Source organism: Solenopsis invicta, chromosome 8 (assembly GCF_016802725.1).
Source record: "Solenopsis invicta isolate M01_SB chromosome 8, UNIL_Sinv_3.0, whole genome shotgun sequence".
Classification (NCBI taxonomy): Eukaryota; Metazoa; Arthropoda; class Insecta; order Hymenoptera; family Formicidae; genus Solenopsis; species Solenopsis invicta.
This window is the reverse complement of record NC_052671.1, coordinates 405,018-424,650: the sequence shown is the minus strand read 5'-3', so window position 1 is coordinate 424,650 and position 19,633 is coordinate 405,018. Positions and strand designations below refer to the sequence as shown.

The 19,633-nt window shown below is 35.3% G+C and overlaps 1 pseudogene; it reads left to right on the top strand.

Moving 5' to 3' along the window:
* The first annotated feature begins 14,745 nt into the window (after window positions 1–14,745).
* Window positions 14,746–17,484, top strand: LOC120358456 (annotated as a pseudogene).
* The last annotated feature ends 2,149 nt before the right edge of the window (window positions 17,485–19,633 follow it).

Sequence of the window (19,633 nt, the reverse complement as noted above, 5' to 3'; positions counted from 1 at the left end):
TGTTGTGACGGTCGGTGACCGAGCCGCAACATTATATACATACATATAATTAATGAACATTATAAAATACCTAATTAATGATAGAATATGTATAATCATATTTTTTAATAGAGTTGAAAAAAAAATGAAACCTAAAGAAAAATTTGTTGGAAATTTAATATTTTAAAAAACTTGAAAAACCTTTTACTGTAGTGTTTAATAGTCTAATCAAAATTAATGAATAAACTATTTCACAAAATAATGTACCGAGCAATAAATATTAAACGACGTAAAAATGTATATTTTTTTCAAAAACTTCTAAATATACTTTGAAATATTTATTGCCAAGTGAATATTAAATGTGTATTAACAAAACTTTTTGTAAACATTTTTTTTTAAATACCTTATGATAAAAATTTTTAAAAATTAAAATCGATTTTTGTGCTCCTGTAAAAATTATAAATGGCAATAAGACAAATACAAAGGTTTTTCTGTAATTTTTTAATAAAATCATTATTGATCGAGTTGTAAAGCAATAATTAAATTGATAGATTACATAGAAGAACGTACATTATAGTTTATACATATATACAGTTTAAGGGATAAACTAAGTAAATATCTAAACTAATAATAAAGTTAATTAATTTTTTTTCTTAACTTTCACTTTTATTCCACGAAAGGGCAAAGACATAATTATTTTATTTGTAACTTGATTTTTTCTATAGGATACCGAAATTACCAAGAATATTAAGGATACTAAAAATATCGAAATTAATCAAAGAGATAGTGACGTTGCATTAATAAGACATAATAAAAACGTCATTTGACATTACCTTGTTCTTTGGAATTAAATATTGCAACAATATATTGCAATGATATCATTGGAATATTTTAATGTTATTATCACTGTGTAATATCACAGTAATATTTTTGTGATATTTCTGTGATATCAGTGGAATATTTCAATGTCATTATCACTGTGTAATATCACAGTAATATTTCTGTGATATTTCACAATAATATGTAACATTTCTGTGATATTGCAATGATTCTGTGATATCACAGAAATATTACGTGCTATGTGGGATAGCATCGCATTAAGACCGATTGAAAATGAGATCGGAACCCAGATAAATTTATTAAAACAGAATACGTTAATGTAAACGTAATAAATGTTTAGTTTATAAAAAAAATATTTCTTGTATCTTTTTTGTTAAAAAGTATTCAAAAATAATTAAATTTAAATTAAACATTTAATTTATGTACAAGATTAAAAGACGATACAAAAAGTTATTTACATGTAAAAATATAAAATTTATGTAAAACAGCTAGCATTCCACATATACGTTTGAAAAGAATGAGAGCGAATATTCGTCTCGAGGTCACAAACAACTCCTAAAGGCTCACTGAGGTGTAAACTGGGAAATCGGCCGCGATAGAGCCTAGATATAACGCCTGTAACCGCACTCGACTCACAAGAAGATTCCCCGCAGTGTGGCCACCTAGCGGTGGCGCCAGCACTCAGTTGTTAAATCCACTTCAATCCAAAATTGTTGTAAATTTTGCAGCAGATCTTTCCGCGACTGATTGAGCAGAATTTGTACAATATTTGCACAAGATCTGCGCGCAGATTTTTGTTGTAAGAAACTTACAAAAATCTGCGGAATATATTTGAACAAAATCTATAAAATATCTGCACGCTATTTCTGTTGAAAATATCTTATGTCACTTTGCTTAAGAACTTTACTAGACTGTTTACAGACTGCAGTTACGAGAAGAATCTGCATCAAGATAGCTCAAGTTTTGTACCAAGTTTCTGCAAATAATTCATTTACGAGTACAGTGCACGAATCTTGAAGCAGTCTGCTAGCAATGTGCCAGCATTGCTGTATTAGGAATAATCTTCAGCACATCACACATATAAATACATATAAATACATCTATCCACATAAGGGTGACACTCTTTTGGACACAGCACGATTGGACACCAACCAATCATCTTGACTTATCTAACCAAACTAACGGAAAAACTCTAGGCATCGGCCTCTGTGAGTGGTGGTGTCCAATCGTGCGGTGTCCAATCGTGCGCACCCCTCCACATAACATAACCATTTATATAATTATACAAAAAGTAAGACTCTGTGTATATTTTCTTAATGTATTTAATATGTTTATTAATATATATATATATATATATATATATATATATATATATATAATTTGTTTTATATAATATAATCATATGTAATTATATACAAATTATAAAAATATATAAACGTGTATAATCAGTTATAAAATTTTATATACTATAATTGTATATAATTAATGATGTCCAATTTTTATACGTAATTATATATAAAGTTTTCGTTACATACGTTTATATACTATATAAATATTTATTAATAATTTATATACATTTATATTAATGATTACATCAAACTTTTTGTGGCTGAAATATAAATTTATATATGTAGTTATATATACACATATAAATACATTCCTAACAGCACAGATCTCTCAGGGACGTTCACGGGCCGCCCGTGGGACGTCCGTACGTCTTAAGAACATCCCCTGAATGAAGTGTGCTGTTAGGGATCTAACCACATAACATAGTCATTAATATAATTATATAAATGTAAGACTCTGTATATATTTTATTGATATATTTAATGTGTTATTATATTTTAATATATTATTTGAACTATAGTAACACAGAAAAATTTCAAATATGTTATTCCGCATATTCGAAGAATTTGGTGAAAATTTTTGCACGTGGAGAAAGCTTTCAATTGCATCTGATATTTTCAGGATTAAATATATAGTAATTTTATAAGATATTCTACATTTTTAATATCAAAATATAATATATTATACTCTGTATCATCGATAAATGTAGGGTAGAGACTTGTTTCACGAATGATTACGACATCAAACATTTTCCCGATTTAAACTTGATCTTTTATGTATTACTGTTATTTGACGTAACTTTAATTAGCGCCATCGGTTTTTGTGTCTTGGAAACAAAAATTGAAACAATCTATTTTACTTTTTTTTTACTTTTATCAAAATTTAATCACTACGCGCGTTATTGGAACTTTGTTAACATATTCTCAACACATGCTGCTGAGTTAACACGTATCGATTCACACTCGTTGTAGGGAAAGGAATAAAACTTGTTACCGTTGTGACTACAAATTCAGGTTATGCGCGCAGCACCCCTTGCTACTATAGGTTTACGTTGCACGCGTAAATTGTGCATTACCATCAGCAATATACTGCGATAACAGAAACAGTTTATTTCGTTTTCAGATATTGCAGTATGTCATATTTTGCAACAGAAATACTTTGTGTATATTTGATGTTTCGCTCCGACATATTTTGACATTTTAAAAGTAGCCATATTGTCGACAGTAGCCATAATACCCTCTTCTCCTCTATATATTTCAGAAATTCTAAGATGTCTATTTTAAGCTCCCACAGCCACTGTAACACAATGGGAAAAAAAAACAGGCCTACCCCATTTTTTGTTTCTTTATTATTAATTTTACTGCTTTTTTATATCTGTTTTGTTCGAGAGTATTGCAGTGTCAGCTTAGACATAAGTTTAAATTGGAAGGTTGGTTGAATTATCATATTTATCACGTTGTCGCAACTTGTACGACTGTCGATGCGTGCGTAAGCACAAATTCAATTCAATTTAATTTTTTCTGTCGCGTGTCTGCTAATTAGACATTTGAGTCCAGCAGAGTGTATCAATATCTAGAGACAATGGGAGGTATTTTTCCCAAGAGCTTCTTGTTACCTCTTGAAACTGTATCCGGTCACGTCTAAATGTGAATCAGCACAACATATCTTGATCTTAAAAATACAATATATCAAAATATATTTGATATAATGTGTGAACAGACACTATGCGACTCTTGAAAAATAAATAAATCAAACAGATAAATACAATTTGCTATCTTACAGTTATACTTTTCCGTCTTATGCAGATCAACGTGATGACGCGGGGCGGATACCGATAGCGCACGGGACCGATAGCTCACCACCACTTACAGTGGCCGATGCCTAGAGTTTTTTCGTTGGTTGGGTTAAATAAGTCAAGATGATTGGTTGGTGGGCTATCGCACCGTGCGCTATCGGATCCCGTCCGATGACGCGACGCACGACATTTCAATATGCGTGTGTACATATAATGTTTATTCGTGTTTTAAAATTTTTAAATATTATATGCATTTTTTAACTAACAAGGAAAGTAACCAAAGTGTCCGCCTCAGATTTAAATGAGCTTTTAATATATTGAAGTACAGATAAAAATAAGAGACTCGTATTTTTTTATACGTGCTTGTTTGCACTTTTAGAGGGTGAAACATCTCTTTGAAGAAAATTGATTTTTTTTTCAAAGCATATAACGTCGAAACTTATAAGAGATAGAGAAAAATGTTCTAAATGAAAGTTAAATGGCTTAAAGAGTACTTTATAACAGCAAAAAAATTTTTTTTTAATTTTTTTTATAATTTTCTCCACCACTTATCTGTTTTTCAAAATTTTTTTTTTTTATACGCAAAATAAAGCTTATTTTATTACAAATTATATGGTATATGATAAAGTTATGTTGCGACATTTCTATTTTCGAAAAATAATTAGAACTCTCCATGAGTACTTCACGCATCATATTTTTCTCGCATTTTTTTGTAACAGATGACAAAAACATTTCGAGGACAGTTTGCGTAAACATCATAAAAAACGTAGACATCGCGAAAAACATTTACGTAACTCTTGAATCTATACATATTAAGGTCAATACTGCTGAGACGTAAAAATTAAATTTCAAGACATGAATGGTCCAAAGTTTATGCGCCAAGAAAATTGACTTTAATAAATTTTCTACATTTCCTCGACAATTGAATTCAGCCTTACAAAATATCTTCAAGGCGTCTTTCAAAGATATCTTAAATAGATCTAAAAGATATCTTCAAATGATGTTAAAGATATCGTAAAGATGTATTAAAGATATCTCAATATATCGAAGAGATGTCTAAAATCGAAGAGATGTTGCGTAAGATTTCTGAAAGATTTCTCTAAGATATCTTTACAACAATTATAAAAACATCTTGCAAGACATGCAAGACATCTTTAAAATCTTTAAAAAAATTATTAAAGACAATTTTCTTGGCGCATAAACTTTGGACCATTCATATCTTGAAATTTAATTTTTACGTCTCAGCAGTATTGACCTTAATATGTATAGATTCAAGAGTTACGTAAATGTTTTTCGCGATGTCTACGTTTTTTATGATGTTTACGCAAACTGTCCTCGAAATGTTTTTGTCATCTGTTACAAAAAAATGCGAGAAAAATATGATGCGTGAAGTACTCATGGAGAGTTCTAATTATTTTTCGAAAATAGAAATGTCGCAACATAACTTTATCATATACCATATAATTTGTAATAAAATAAGCTTTATTTTGCGTATAAAAAAAAAAAAATTTTGAAAAACAGATAAGTGGTGGAGAAAATTATAAAAAAAATTAAAAAAAAATTTTTTTGCTGTTATAAAGTACTCTTTAAGCCATTTAACTTTCATTTAGAACATTTTTCTCTATCTCTTATAAGTTTCGACGTTATATGCTTTGAAAAAAAAATCAATTTTCTTCAAAGAGATGTTTCACCCTCTAAAAGTGCAAACAAGCACGTATAAAAAAATACGAGTCTCTTATTTTTATCTGTACTTCAATATATTAAAAGCTCATTTAAATCTGAGGCGGACACTTTGGTTACTTTCCTTGTTAGTTAAAAAATGCATATAATATTTAAAAATTTTAAAACACGAATAAACATTATATGTACACACGCATATTGAAATGTCGTGCGTCGCGTCATCGGACGGGATCCGATAGCGCACGGTGCGATAGCCCACCAACCAATCATCTTGACTTATTTAACCCAACCAACGAAAAAACTCTAGGCATCGGCCACTGTAAGTGGTGGTGAGCTATCGGTCCCGTGCGCTATCGGTATCCGCCCCGCGTCATCACGTTGATCTGCATAAGACGGAAAAGTATAACTGTAAGATAGCAAATTGTATTTATCTGTTTGATTTATTTATTTTTCAAGAGTCGCATAGTGTCTGTTCACACATTATATCAAATATATTTTGATATATTGTATTTTTAAGATCAAGATATGTTGTGCTGATTCACATTTAGACGTGACCGGATACAGTTTCAAGAGGTAACAAGAAGCTCTTGGGAAAAATACCTCCCATTGTCTCTAGATATTGATACACTCTGCTGGACTCAAATGTCTAATTAGCAGACACGCGACAGAAAAAATTAAATTGAATTGAATTTGTGCTTACGCACGCATCGACAGTCGTACAAGTTGCGACAACGTGATAAATATGATAATTCAACCAACCTTCCAATTTAAACTTATGTCTAAGCTGACACTGCAATACTCTCGAACAAAACAGATATAAAAAAGCAGTAAAATTAATAATAAAGAAACAAAAAATGGGGTAGGCCTGTTTTTTTTTCCCATTGTGTTACAGTGGCTGTGGGAGCTTAAAATAGACATCTTAGAATTTCTGAAATATATAGAGGAGAAGAGGGTATTATGGCTACTGTCGACAATATGGCTACTTTTAAAATGTCAAAATATGTCGGAGCGAAACATCAAATATACACAAAGTATTTCTGTTGCAAAATATGACATACTGCAATATCTGAAAACGAAATAAACTGTTTCTGTTATCGCAGTATATTGCTGATGGTAATGCACAATTTACGCGTGCAACGTAAACCTATAGTAGCAAGGGGTGCTGCGCGCATAACCTGAATTTGTAGTCACAACGGTAACAAGTTTTATTCCTTTCCCTACAACGAGTGTGAATCGATACGTGTTAACTCAGCAGCATGTGTTGAGAATATGTTAACAAAGTTCCAATAACGCGCGTAGTGATTAAATTTTGATAAAAGTAAAAAAAAAGTAAAATAGATTGTTTCAATTTTTGTTTCCAAGACACAAAAACCGATGGCGCTAATTAAAGTTACGTCAAATAACAGTAATACATAAAAGATCAAGTTTAAATCGGGAAAATGTTTGATGTCGTAATCATTCGTGAAACAAGTCTCTACCCTACATTTATCGATGATACAGAGTATAATATATTATATTTTGATATTAAAAATGTAGAATATCTTATAAAATTACTATATATTTAATCCTGAAAATATCAGATGCAATTGAAAGCTTTCTCCACGTGCAAAAATTTTCACCAAATTCTTCGAATATGCGGAATAACATATTTGAAATTTTTCTGTGTTACTATAGTTCAAATAATATATTAAAATATAATAACACATTAAATATATCAATAAAATATATACAGAGTCTTACATTTATATAATTATATTAATGACTATGTTATGTGGTTAGATCCCTAACAGCACACTTCATTCAGGGGATGTTCTTAAGACGTACGGACGTCCCACGGGCGGCCCGTGAACGTCCCTGAGAGATCTGTGCTGTTAGGAATGTATTTATATGTGTATATATAACTACATATATAAATTTATATTTCAGCCACAAAAAGTTTGATGTAATCATTAATATAAATGTATATAAATTATTAATAAATATTTATATAGTATATAAACGTATGTAACGAAGACTTTATATATAATTACGTATAAAAATTGGACATCATTAATTATATACAATTATAGTATATAAAATTTTATAACTGATTATACACGTTTATATATTTTTATAATTTGTATATAATTACATATGATTATATTATATAAAACAAATTATATATATATATATATATATATGTATATATATATTGCGACCGCACTCACGAGCGTGGTGCAACTACGTTAACTGCTCGTGACGCTAGTTAGGCAGCCACGGTAATCGCGAAGTCGCTCACATCAAATGCGTGAAATTAGCCGGTACGATTGGGCGCCAGGCACGAGCGAGCGTGCCACTCTTAGACCGGGACGTGACCGATCTCTCAATTCATGCCGGAAAAGGAAACGCGAAGATACTCTACCTCGTCACGGGCAATAACGGGCTCCGTTAACCGATAGCTCAGCCACGGGATTGGCAGAGGGGGTGGTTCGCGGTGAGCGGTGTGGTAGAGGAGAGCGAGGGAACTTAAAGAAAACACTTTAATTTAATAAAGAAATGGACAATGTATTTCCAAGATCTAACACTACTCACAGGGTTCGGCGACGATGTCTCGCGACCCGGGCGCGGTCGGAAAATACTACGCGGTCGTCGGTACGAGCTCACCGAACGGAGAGAGTCACAATTCCATTCTAAGTAGCGGACAAAATACGCCGTGCACACTCGCAACTCTGCACACGCACTCTCATTTCACGCGAAATTATGTGGCGATTCGGTACGAAACAAGCATTCGGAAATACGCGGAACAAAACGAACATCGCCAAACAGAAACGCATACATACGCTATTACAGACGACACACAAGAATATGATACAATTAACGCAACTTGGCTGTGGTGTCGGCGACGCTCTCAATAAACGGAACCGGAAGAATCAAGACTCGACTTGATCGGATGAGGCGCACGGCGGCTGAGCACGCGGACAGCACGCGATCACTGGCGTGTTTCCGGCGGAAGATTTTACGGCGAACGATAACTCTAAATGCAACTCTCGCACGCGCGACTCATCCGACCGGCGAAATCGGTGGCTTTACACAAGTCTCGTTCTCACCACAACGCTGGCTTGTCTCGAACTCGTCCTAGAACAAGGATACGACTCGTCCCTGAGTGACGGCGGCTCCCGTCGTCTCGGCTAAGGGTCAAATCCCGGCGACGATCCACAGCGAAGTGATCGATAGCGCGAGGAAATTCGGCAGGCGGCACGCAGGATCTCTCGCCCCACGCACGGGGGTTCGTCGCGCCGCGCTATTGGTTCCGCCTTATAACACGGTCCTCGCGACCCTCTAATCAGGCTGTCGCGCCGCGGCGCGCAATTCGAGGTAGGTCGGTGTCTTCGGGCAGACTCTTCCCGTGGTTTTCCCGAGGCCGGACGGCTATCCCTACGGACTCTTCGACGTCCGGTGCCCCCGCGCTCGGGACCACGTCAGGAACTTTCTCTCGCAGCTCCTCGTTCGGGGTCTCCTACGCGATGATCCGCGTGGAGTGTCGACATCCCCTACGCCGGATCTTCCCTCTTTGCGTCCTGCAATTTCAGCGGCTTTACTGTTGCGTACAGGCGCGACGGTAAGAGATAACGTAATTAAATGAAGAGAGATCACCTGTCGTGCGCGCTACTGCGATCCTGCGCACGGTCCGGAAGGTCTCAAATGGCGGTAGGTCCTCCTTCTTGTAGTCTGCTCGCCGGGTGAGATTTCGTCGATACAAAAAAATGAATATCCGCTAGCCGTCGATCCGCAAAACGTCGCTAAAATTAACGAACGAACACACGCACACAAAATAAAAACGCGGAGTTGTAAGCGCACTCGCCGACACGTCCGTTTCCGAGCCGAGAGGACGTAAAGCCGCAGCGTGCGCTCCTCGTTCGGATCTTACGATCCCTGTGACGGACAGCCAAACGGGATGTCACGTCACAACTCCCCCTTCCCCGGGGAGGACCGAAGAAGTCTTGGCTATCGATGAACGTCGATAGCCACCCATTTCGCCAAACGGTGTCGAGTTAGCCACGAGGGAGATGGCGGAGCGGGTTGCAGTCGCCGGAAGTACAGCACTGTTTCAGCCGCGTCCGGCTGCCTACGCTAGAAATTGCCCTACGAAGTGGAACCTCCGGGCTGTCCGGCTCGAGAAGGAGGCGCCCGTGCTCCGGGGTCACATCCGTTGCCGATCCACCAGTCCGGCGGTCTCCGAGCTCTCCAAACGCCAAAAAGGGGTGGCCCTCCGCTGGGCCCGGTCGGGAGGAACATCTGGCGCCCTCGCGGCGTGCCCGCATCCCGGTCCGTGGCATCCAGTCGGGTGGCCCGAAACGCAGAAAACGCTTAACATTTTCGAGATGCCTACTCTAAAGTTCGCCGAAGATTTTCCCGGCGACTCCCAAATCCGCTCGCCCGCCCCGCCCGCAACCAAGCACTAGAACACAAAGTCCGCAATCATTTTAACTAATTCTCAGATGCCTCCCCACGAGGCGGCAGCAATGATGAAAAGAAACAAAAAAGAGACGCGAAAACGAGGCGTCGTACTTACCAGCGGAGGCCCCGTCACCTCCGCCTGGCCGATAGCGCTCCACAACCCCGTCGTACCTTCTCCTTAGTGGCACTTCCCAAACGATTACACCCAGACGTTCACACGGGACAGACATAACACCAATAGTCTCCCGATCTAACCTAAAGTACAAGGTCGGAGTGGAAGACAAGTAAGGGGGAGGGGGGGAGGAATTTCCAGAGCGAGACCGTGGTTAGTCTTACATCTGTTTATTGCGTATCAGAGCGTTTCTCCCGGCGCAGACAGCGTATGAGCCGGCTTCAGGTGGGCCCGTGTAATTAAAAAAAAACGAGAAAAGAGAAGAGAGAAAAAAAAGAAAAGTGCGGCGGGCGAGGAAAAGAAAAGGAAAAGAAAAGGAAGAGAAAAAAAACGAAAATAACGGTCCTACAAGCAAAGGGGCATTATATCCCCCCATGGAGTCGCCCGCCGCGCAGAGGGGCTAGAACAGGCCGGCCGGGCGGGAAACGGGCAGGTTCCGAGCCGTCGTCGTGCTTTTCAGGGGTTCTCGCCGCGAAGCTGCTCTTCCTACTTTCCGGCGCCCCGGTTCGCCGCCGTGCGCGCCCAGTCGTCGCCGCAACACGGGCAGTCCCTGATTGAGACTCCCACATACCCGCAGGCGTAACAAAAAACTCGCTGCTTTGGGCGCAGGCAGCGGGAGTATCGATATACCCGCGACCCGCAGTTCCAGCATCCGGCTGGGGACACGGGGTGGTAGGAGGGCTCCTTCATGGCGCCGTCCCGTGATGCAGACCTCTCCGCCGGCCGCCCCCGTACTCCTCCCGGGCTGGCGGCGTCCTCCAGGGGGGGGGCGGGTTCTCCTTGCTCTCGCTTCTAGCTGGCGGCTCGCTTGCCAGCAGGGGTCCCCAGGCGGGGAGGGGTTCGGTCTGGGTTGCCTGGTCCCATCTATGACACCCCACCCCCCCATACGGCTTGGATCCCAATGTCGCGTTTCTCCGGGCGGTTGACGGCACAAGCTTCTTGTGCCTCCTCCGCGTTCCATGGGCGCTGTTGTCTTAGTTCATCCAGATCTTTCCAGAAATCGGGGAACTCCCAATAAATGGTGCTGAATAATTCCCGGTACTCCACCAGAAACTCCTGGCGGCGTTGTAGGTACTCCTCCGCCATACTTGGTGGCCCAGTTTACGGCGTTCACGCTCTTCAGCCCGGGTAGAAGAGTATAACGGGAAGAGGAAATAGAGGCGCAAAAAAAAGGGGGGGAAAACAGAAGAAAGAAAAAAAAAAAAGGTGAAATATGCCTCACTCTAGACACTACGATACGCTTTGAGGTCTTTTACGTGGATTTTTCCTACTGCGGTTCCGTCTAACTCGGTGAGCTCGTATACGACGGGCGAAAGGGCTCTCGAAACTCGAAATGGTCCATGGAATTTCGGTGACAACTTCGCCGCGATGTTTTGGGCCGCGGACGATAGAACGTGCTGTCTCTTCAAAACGAGCTCTCCCACCCCAAAAACCTTATCACGCCGGTGCTGGTTGTAGTACTTCGCTTGTTTTTGGTATGCCTGCTCAAGATTCTCCGAAACCCATGCATGCAACGCTCGCAAGTCTTGCATACGTCGCGACCAGTCCCCCGCTTTGCTCGAGGCCACCTCGGTAGCGTTGCGGCAATGACGACGCAGAGAGTTAATTGGCTCTAATTCATGACCGATATTTAAAAACGCAGGCGAGGTTCCGATGGATGAGTGGTGGGCGGTGTTATACACGAAACGGAAGTCGTGGATATGGAGATCCCAGTCGCGGTGGTCACGATCGAGAAACGCGATAATCATCGTTTTCAATACCCGGTTCACCCTCTCCACGGGGTTGGCTTGCGGGTGGTACGGCGGGACTGTTGTGTGCGTTATCCCGAAATCCTGCGCAAAAGCTCTCAACGTCTGGTTCACGAACTCGGTCCCGTTATCCGTCAGTAGGAATTTTGGCGTACCCCATCGCGACAAAACGAGATCTTCGAGAGCTTCCCGTATCCTTTTGCCGTTTGCGGTTCGCAGCGCTTGGCATTCGACCCATTTAGTGAACAAATCTTGTATCACGAGGAGATACGAATAGCCGTTCTTACTTCGCGGTAATGGACCCATGATGTCCGCCGCGATGACCGTCCACGGTGCCTCTATCACGCGACGACCCATCAATCCCACGGGACTGGCTTGTTCGACCTTTGTCCGCTGGCAGACCTCGCACCTTTTCACGTACCCTGCCACATCGCGAAACGCATTCGGCCAGTAGTACGCGATACTCAAGCGGTAGTGTGTTTTATCGACCCCCAAGTGACCGGACTGCGGATCGTCGTGAGGCTCACGCAGAGCCTCCCCCCGCAATTCCCGCGGCATTACCAATTTCCAACGGTCTAGATCGGGGACGATGGCCGAAATCACTGGGAGCGTCTTTTTTTAATACTTTTTAACGAAAAAGAACAAAAATATACAAAAAATATTTTTTTTGTAAACTAAAGTTTATTACGTTTACATTAATATATTCTGTTTTTATAAATCTGTTTAGGTTCCGATCTCATTTACAATCGGTCTTAATACCATATTTTCGGTGCAGAAATCCCGATCAATGCGGATTATTTTTTAATCGGTTTTAATTACACATTTGTGGCAGGGAAGTAATTTATCTTGAAATCATATTAATATTCTGATAAAAGAATTTTACAAATCTCGCAGCACATATATACAAATTTCTTGCAAGAATTTGACTGCGGAATTTTTCAGAAGAATTGAGCAGACTGAGAAAGCAGATTATGACCTAGTTTACATCGAACGCATACTAACAAGTAACTTTCTATTAAATTGTTTTAATTTCGACAATACGTGTAAATGTACGTGATATCTATATTTAATTAATTATCTTGATTTATATTGTACCAGCTTAATATACTATTCATTAAATTTATTACCGAAATTAAGATAATTGAATAGAAAGTTACTAAATATTACGCGTATCAAGTATTCGGTGTAAATAAAGCCTATAACGTTCTGTTGGCTGAATCTGTCAAGAATCTGCTGCAAGATTTACAGCAATCTTGTAGAAAATTGCTACTAGGGTATCTTATAGGAAATATGGACCTACTGGGTGTTTACGATAACTAATTGGATCTCGGATTGGATTGAACAATGGTACTCAACGTAAGTATAGAAAATTTCCCTAGGCTAATCAGATTGACGATCTCTGTCTCAAATGTGATCCGATGACGAAAGCGTGGAGACGCAGAAGCATGCTTGAAAAGTAAGTCTCTTTATTTTTTTAAATAATCACACAAAAAATCAAAGATAAAGTTAAAAAGAATGATTTGAATTTAAATTTATTGTAATACTTTTTGTCTAAACACTAAATTTCGTTTAAATTTCTATTTGTAAAAATTAATTAATCTATTCTAAAGTTTGTGGTTATATCGGAAACAAATCAAAATTAATAAAACAATTATTAATTGTTAGGTACAAATTAAAGCATACAATATTTCAAGCCTATCATATAGAATTCCTGTTTATTATAAACTTAGTAAAAATAACTTTGAAATTATTTAACTACATTATACATTAATCAATATTAATTTATATGTTAAAAATCAATAATGTCTTTGAAAATGTTTTTTTTATTCTTTTCCAGATCGTAAATAAACTTCAACTTCAAGAATAAATAAAAATTACTGGAAAATGGATTGACATGAAAAGGGCATTATTGAACAATATCAATTTGTGCTAACTTAAAATTTGTAAAATCTGCTATTCTTTGTTAGTTGTTCATTAGAGAGTAATAATATAAGAACGGAATACACATAAATAAAATTCAAATAATTGTATCCATATATGATGCGTATATTTCATTTTTATATTATTACTCTCTAATAAACAACTAATAAAGAAAAGTAGATTTTACAAATTTTAAGATGACACAAATTGAAATTGTTCAATAATGCCCTCTTCATATAAATCCATTTTCCAGTAATTTTTATTTATTCATGGAATTGAAGTTTATTTACGATCTGGAAAAGAATAAAAAGAACATTTTTAGAAACATTATTGATTTTTAACATATAAATTAATATTGATTAATGTGTAATGTAGTTGAATGATTCCAAAGTTATTTTTACTAAGTTTATAATAAACAGGAATTTTATATGATATGCTTAAAATATTATATGCTTTAATTTGTACCTAACAATTAATAATTGTTATATTAATTTTGATTTGTTTCTGATATAACCACAAACTTTAGAATAGATTAATTAATTTTTACAAATAGAAATTTAAACAAAATTTAGAGTTTAGACAAAAAATATTACAATAAATCTAAATTCAAATCATTCTTTTTAACTTTATCTTTGATTTTTTGTGTTATTATTTAAAAAAATAAAGAGACTTACTTTTCAAGCATGCTTCTGCGTCTCCACGCTTTCGTCATCAATCGGATCACATTTGAGACAGAGATCGTCAATCCGATTAGCCTAGGGAAATTTTCTATACTTACGTTGAGTACCATTGTTCAATCCAATCCGAGATCCGATTAGTAATCGTAAACACCCACTTTTCCATATCAACGGTCCAGATTCGCTCTCATATTTGGAGTTTTGCTAATAATTTGATATGTAGTAACAAAAAGGGCAAAGAAATATAACTAGCAAAGTAAAAAGATGTGTTGGTAAGTCGTACACAGAACGTTGACTGCTCTTAAATGGATTATAGAGACGTGTTAGAAAAGTACCCTGGCTGTATACCACAAAAATGTGGCAGAGTTGTAACTGACAAAGTCGTCTTGACAACAAAGATGTTTTACTGAAACTAGCAAAAAGTGGATTAGATTTGGCTGGATCCGATGGTGGCGCAAGTATTCTGGATCTTCATTCGGGTGCTCTTAGCAAGGGTCAGGGTTTTATCAATGTCTATAAACAAACAGAAGCAAAGAAATTATTCAATAGTGTGGATTCAGCAATTTACAAGTTTGACTTAATTATATATTATACAAATATTTATTGCAGGAATTAAACCTAGAATAAAATTTTTTTTGTCATTCCAAATTTAACACAATATGTATATAGTAAATTAATATAATATAAATGTCATCTAAACTTTAATTTTTGATGAATGAAAAATAAATAAATAGACATTTCTATCCCCTAGATTTTTAGTTTATAAGATGTATACAATTAAGGATTTTTCGATATTATATATTTACTTCATTTTAAGTATGAAGTACGAAAGACAAGTTATTTCAAGTGTTCTGTAATATATATATTATATATACATATATACAGGGTGTCCCATTTTAATCCATCCACGCAAATATTTCCGTTCCCTTGCATTTTACAAGAAAATGTTTCAGACAAAAGTTGTATGGTTTCGAGGGGGACATAAGATGGTGTCATTAATTTGACCTCGAATAGTTGCTTAAAGGTCACATGAAGGTCACCTACAATTTTTTAAATGGAACTGCCTATTTTTTATGGCATATTCGTGTAGCTTATCTCGAGACGTTTCCAAAACACTATAAACAAATGTCTTTCCGTTAAGTATTTTGCGAGTTGTGACGCTTGAAAGTTGGTGGGCCATTTTAATCCATCCACGCAAATATTTCCGTTCCCTTGCATTTTACAAGAAAATATTTCAGACAAAAGTTGTATGGTTCAAAAGGGGCCAACCATTGATGACCTTGAACTTGACCTTGAAGTCGATTTTCAAAGTCATTTTAAGATTAACAAGTGTTTTTTCAATTGGAACTCATATTTTTGATCCCGGATTTGGAAAGAGCACAAAATTTTGCGTAAAAAATATGTACCCATGTTAGGGCCTAAAAGTGGACCATAGGGGACTTTTAGACGAAAAAAAGTGATTTTATTTTAGCACTACTTTTAGCATTACCCAGGAACAACGACGTGGACGTAGTAGTTTTCTGTTCCCTTTGGGGTGCTTGATTAACGTGTGTAGTGCTAAATACTTTAGCACAAAAAGTAGTGCTAAAATAAAATCGCTTGTTTTCGTCTAAAAGTCCCCTATGGTCCACTTTTAGGCCCTAACATGGGTACATATTTTTTACGCAAAATTTTGTGCTCTTTCCAAATCCGGGATCAAAAATACGGGTTTCCATTGAAAAAACACTTGTTAATCTTAAAATGACTTTGAAAATCGACTTCAAGGTCAAGTTCAAGGTCATCAACGGTTGGCCCCCTTTGAACCATACAACTTTTGTCTGAAACATTTTCTTGTAAAATGCAAGGGAACGGAAATATTTGCGTGGATGAATTAAAATGGCCCACCAACTTTCAAGCGTCACAACTCGCAAAATACTTAACGGAAAGACATTTGTTTATAGTGTTTTGGAAACGTCTCGAGATAAGCTACACGAATATGCCATAAAAAATAGGCAGTTCCATTTAAAAAATTGTAGGTGACCTTCATGTGACCTTTAAGCAACTATTCGAGGTCAAATTAATGACCATCTTATGTCCCCCTCGAAACCATACAACTTTTGTCTGAAACATTTTCTTGTAAAATGCAAGGAAACGGAAATATTTGCGTGGATGGATTAAAATGGGACACCCTGTATATATATACAGGGTGTTCGATAATGGTTGTCCCCACGTTTTACCATAGGAGCACGCATTTGTAATTTCTCATATAATAATATGTTAGAAATATATATCCGTCGATAAATCATGCTCCTATGGTAAAACGTGAGTACAACCATTATCGAACACCCTGTATATATATATATATATATATATATATATATAAAACATGTTGTTATGTCCTTCCTTAACTTTCAGGGTAGTAAAAACGAAAATACAACATGCGGTAGAACATAATTTTGGCATAGATGTAAATAAGATTTATTTAACCAAACCTACTTTCTTCTCACGGATGACTAACAAATTTAAAAAAACTATATGACGAATACCGCATCCACATATCGATAAAGTTTGTCTTATATGGCGTTATAGAACTTTAATAAACAGGAAACTGTTTCATAATATAAATTAAAAACTATTTCAAAAAACATACGAATTCTTTTATTACAAATCGGTGTTGTAGAGAAGAAAAGGGTAATATGGCACCCATTTTTATTTTATTGAATATTTTTGCTTATAATTAATATTTTCTATTGAAACTTTAACGATTACATTCATCAGAGTGTTGTATGACAGATTTTAGACTCAAACTAATGAAATACTTATTATTTAGAACGTGATTTATAAAAATCTAATGCAATGCATAACCAGTAGAAGAAAAAAAGTGTTTGTAATATGGCTCTCCATAAAAATAATTTTAAAAAATTAATTTGGTTTAAAAGAAACACAGTACCTTGTTACAAAATTATATATTTTTAATTTCCCATTGTTTAGAATTTTTCCGCATTTAGAAGCTTTAAAAATATCATTAGAAATTTTATGAAAAACATTTAATCCCTGTTTAACATTAAATAACAAGCATAAAACGATGTCTCTAATGTTTTTAATTAAACACCACTCTTTAGAATGACAATCAATTTATTGAAGAAAAATTTCAATAGAAAAATTTTGTTTATAAAACCATATTAACAAAATTCCATGTTATTGTTTTAACTTTGTATAACTCCAAATGTATACGGACAAATAAAAAGTTAAATAACAAAGAAACACTCGAGTGTATGTACCTTTCTTATGTAAAAAGTAAAAAATTTTTTGAAATTTTTTTATCAATTATATTTTTTATCCTGATATAATAAATATTTGATTTTTCATTACTTTATTTATTTTTATCTAATACTTTATTTGCTTGGTCCTTTTAGTAAATAAAAACTGTTACTTCCAGTGTTAACAATTACAAATTCAATCCGATGGTGTGATACAAGTTTAAGAATAATGAGAAAGTGTATGTAATTAAAAGTTAAAAGTGTACCTTGAAAAAGTTTACAAGTGCTCAAAAGTAAAAATGCCTTATAACAATTGTCAGTCATTATGTTTTGGCATCACTAAAAAACGGCGGGCTACTAACCGAATAACTCAATAAGCAATTGTTAGAATACGTCACCTAATACCGAAAATAATAGGGGTAGCCATATTGTTGACAGTAGCCATAATACTTACTTCTCTTCTATTTAAATGATTATAATAAGGATTTTGAAGGCGGTCGATTTATATTCATATATAAAAATAATATCAATACTACGGAACCAAGAAAGGGTAAGGCGATACAATTAAAAATTAATCTAAATTAAATTTAACGAGACAAGATAATTTAGAAATATTTTCAGGCAGAGTATCTTTTACTTCAGGAAGCGAGAATTTCATCTAGTTGAGAAAGTAAGATTCGTTACGCCTTGACAGAGTCTTTCGCGTGCGATAAGAATGCCGCGATATCCGATTTGCGCTTTACCGATGCTTTGCATTAAAATTTGTTATCAAATTGATAAAAATTTTTTTCATTTATTGAATACATAAATGCCATTAGTCAGCTATTAAAACTGATGGTTGCATAAAAAAATATATGAATCATAAGAGTCGATAATGTTTTTGGTCACAAATTATTATATGCACAATTGAACAGTATTATAATAGTAGATATTATAAAGAAAATATAAGCAAAGTATTGTTTATATGAATGTATTTTTGGAAATGTATTTGATTAAATAAGGGAATTTAAAATGTTAATATATTAGATATAAATTTGTATTATATTATCAGTACAATATTTTTTTATTTTTAAGAATACATTATTTTTATGTATAACAATATACAGAGATAATATACATTTTAAATTATTTTAAAGTTAAGTGAAAAAATGAAACTTTGTGAAAAATATACCTTACCATTGTGTTGAATTTGTAATTGTGAACACTGGAAGTAACAGTTTTTATTTACTATAAAAACCAAGCAGATGAATTATTAGATGAAAATAAAGAAAGTAATAAAAAATGAAATATTCATTATATCAGGATAAAGAAAATAAATGATAAAAAAATTTCAAAAAAAATTCTTATCTTTTACATAAAAAATATATAATATAAAAAAATCTATCTTCTTTAGATAGTAATCTAAAAAATAAAAAAAATGTCATTGATGACATCTTGATACTTCTAGTATTAATGGAATGAAATGTGTAATACGTGTTACATACTATAAAAAATTGCATAAATAATTGAGAAAATATAATAACATGCTAATTAAAACTATTTATTAAGCTAAAATTAACGAGAAATCAGTTTGCTTAAAATTTTAAGTATTTAACATTTTAAAACTAACATTTTAGTAAAGAAAAAGTAAGTAATAAAATAAAATTTTAATACATACAGAATATAATAATAATTATTAATATAAATAAATAGCAATGTTATATCTCTCCATAATTACAAATTAAATAATCGACATGTAATTACATACTTTGGGTATCATAACACACAAACATTCTTTTATATATATATATATATATATA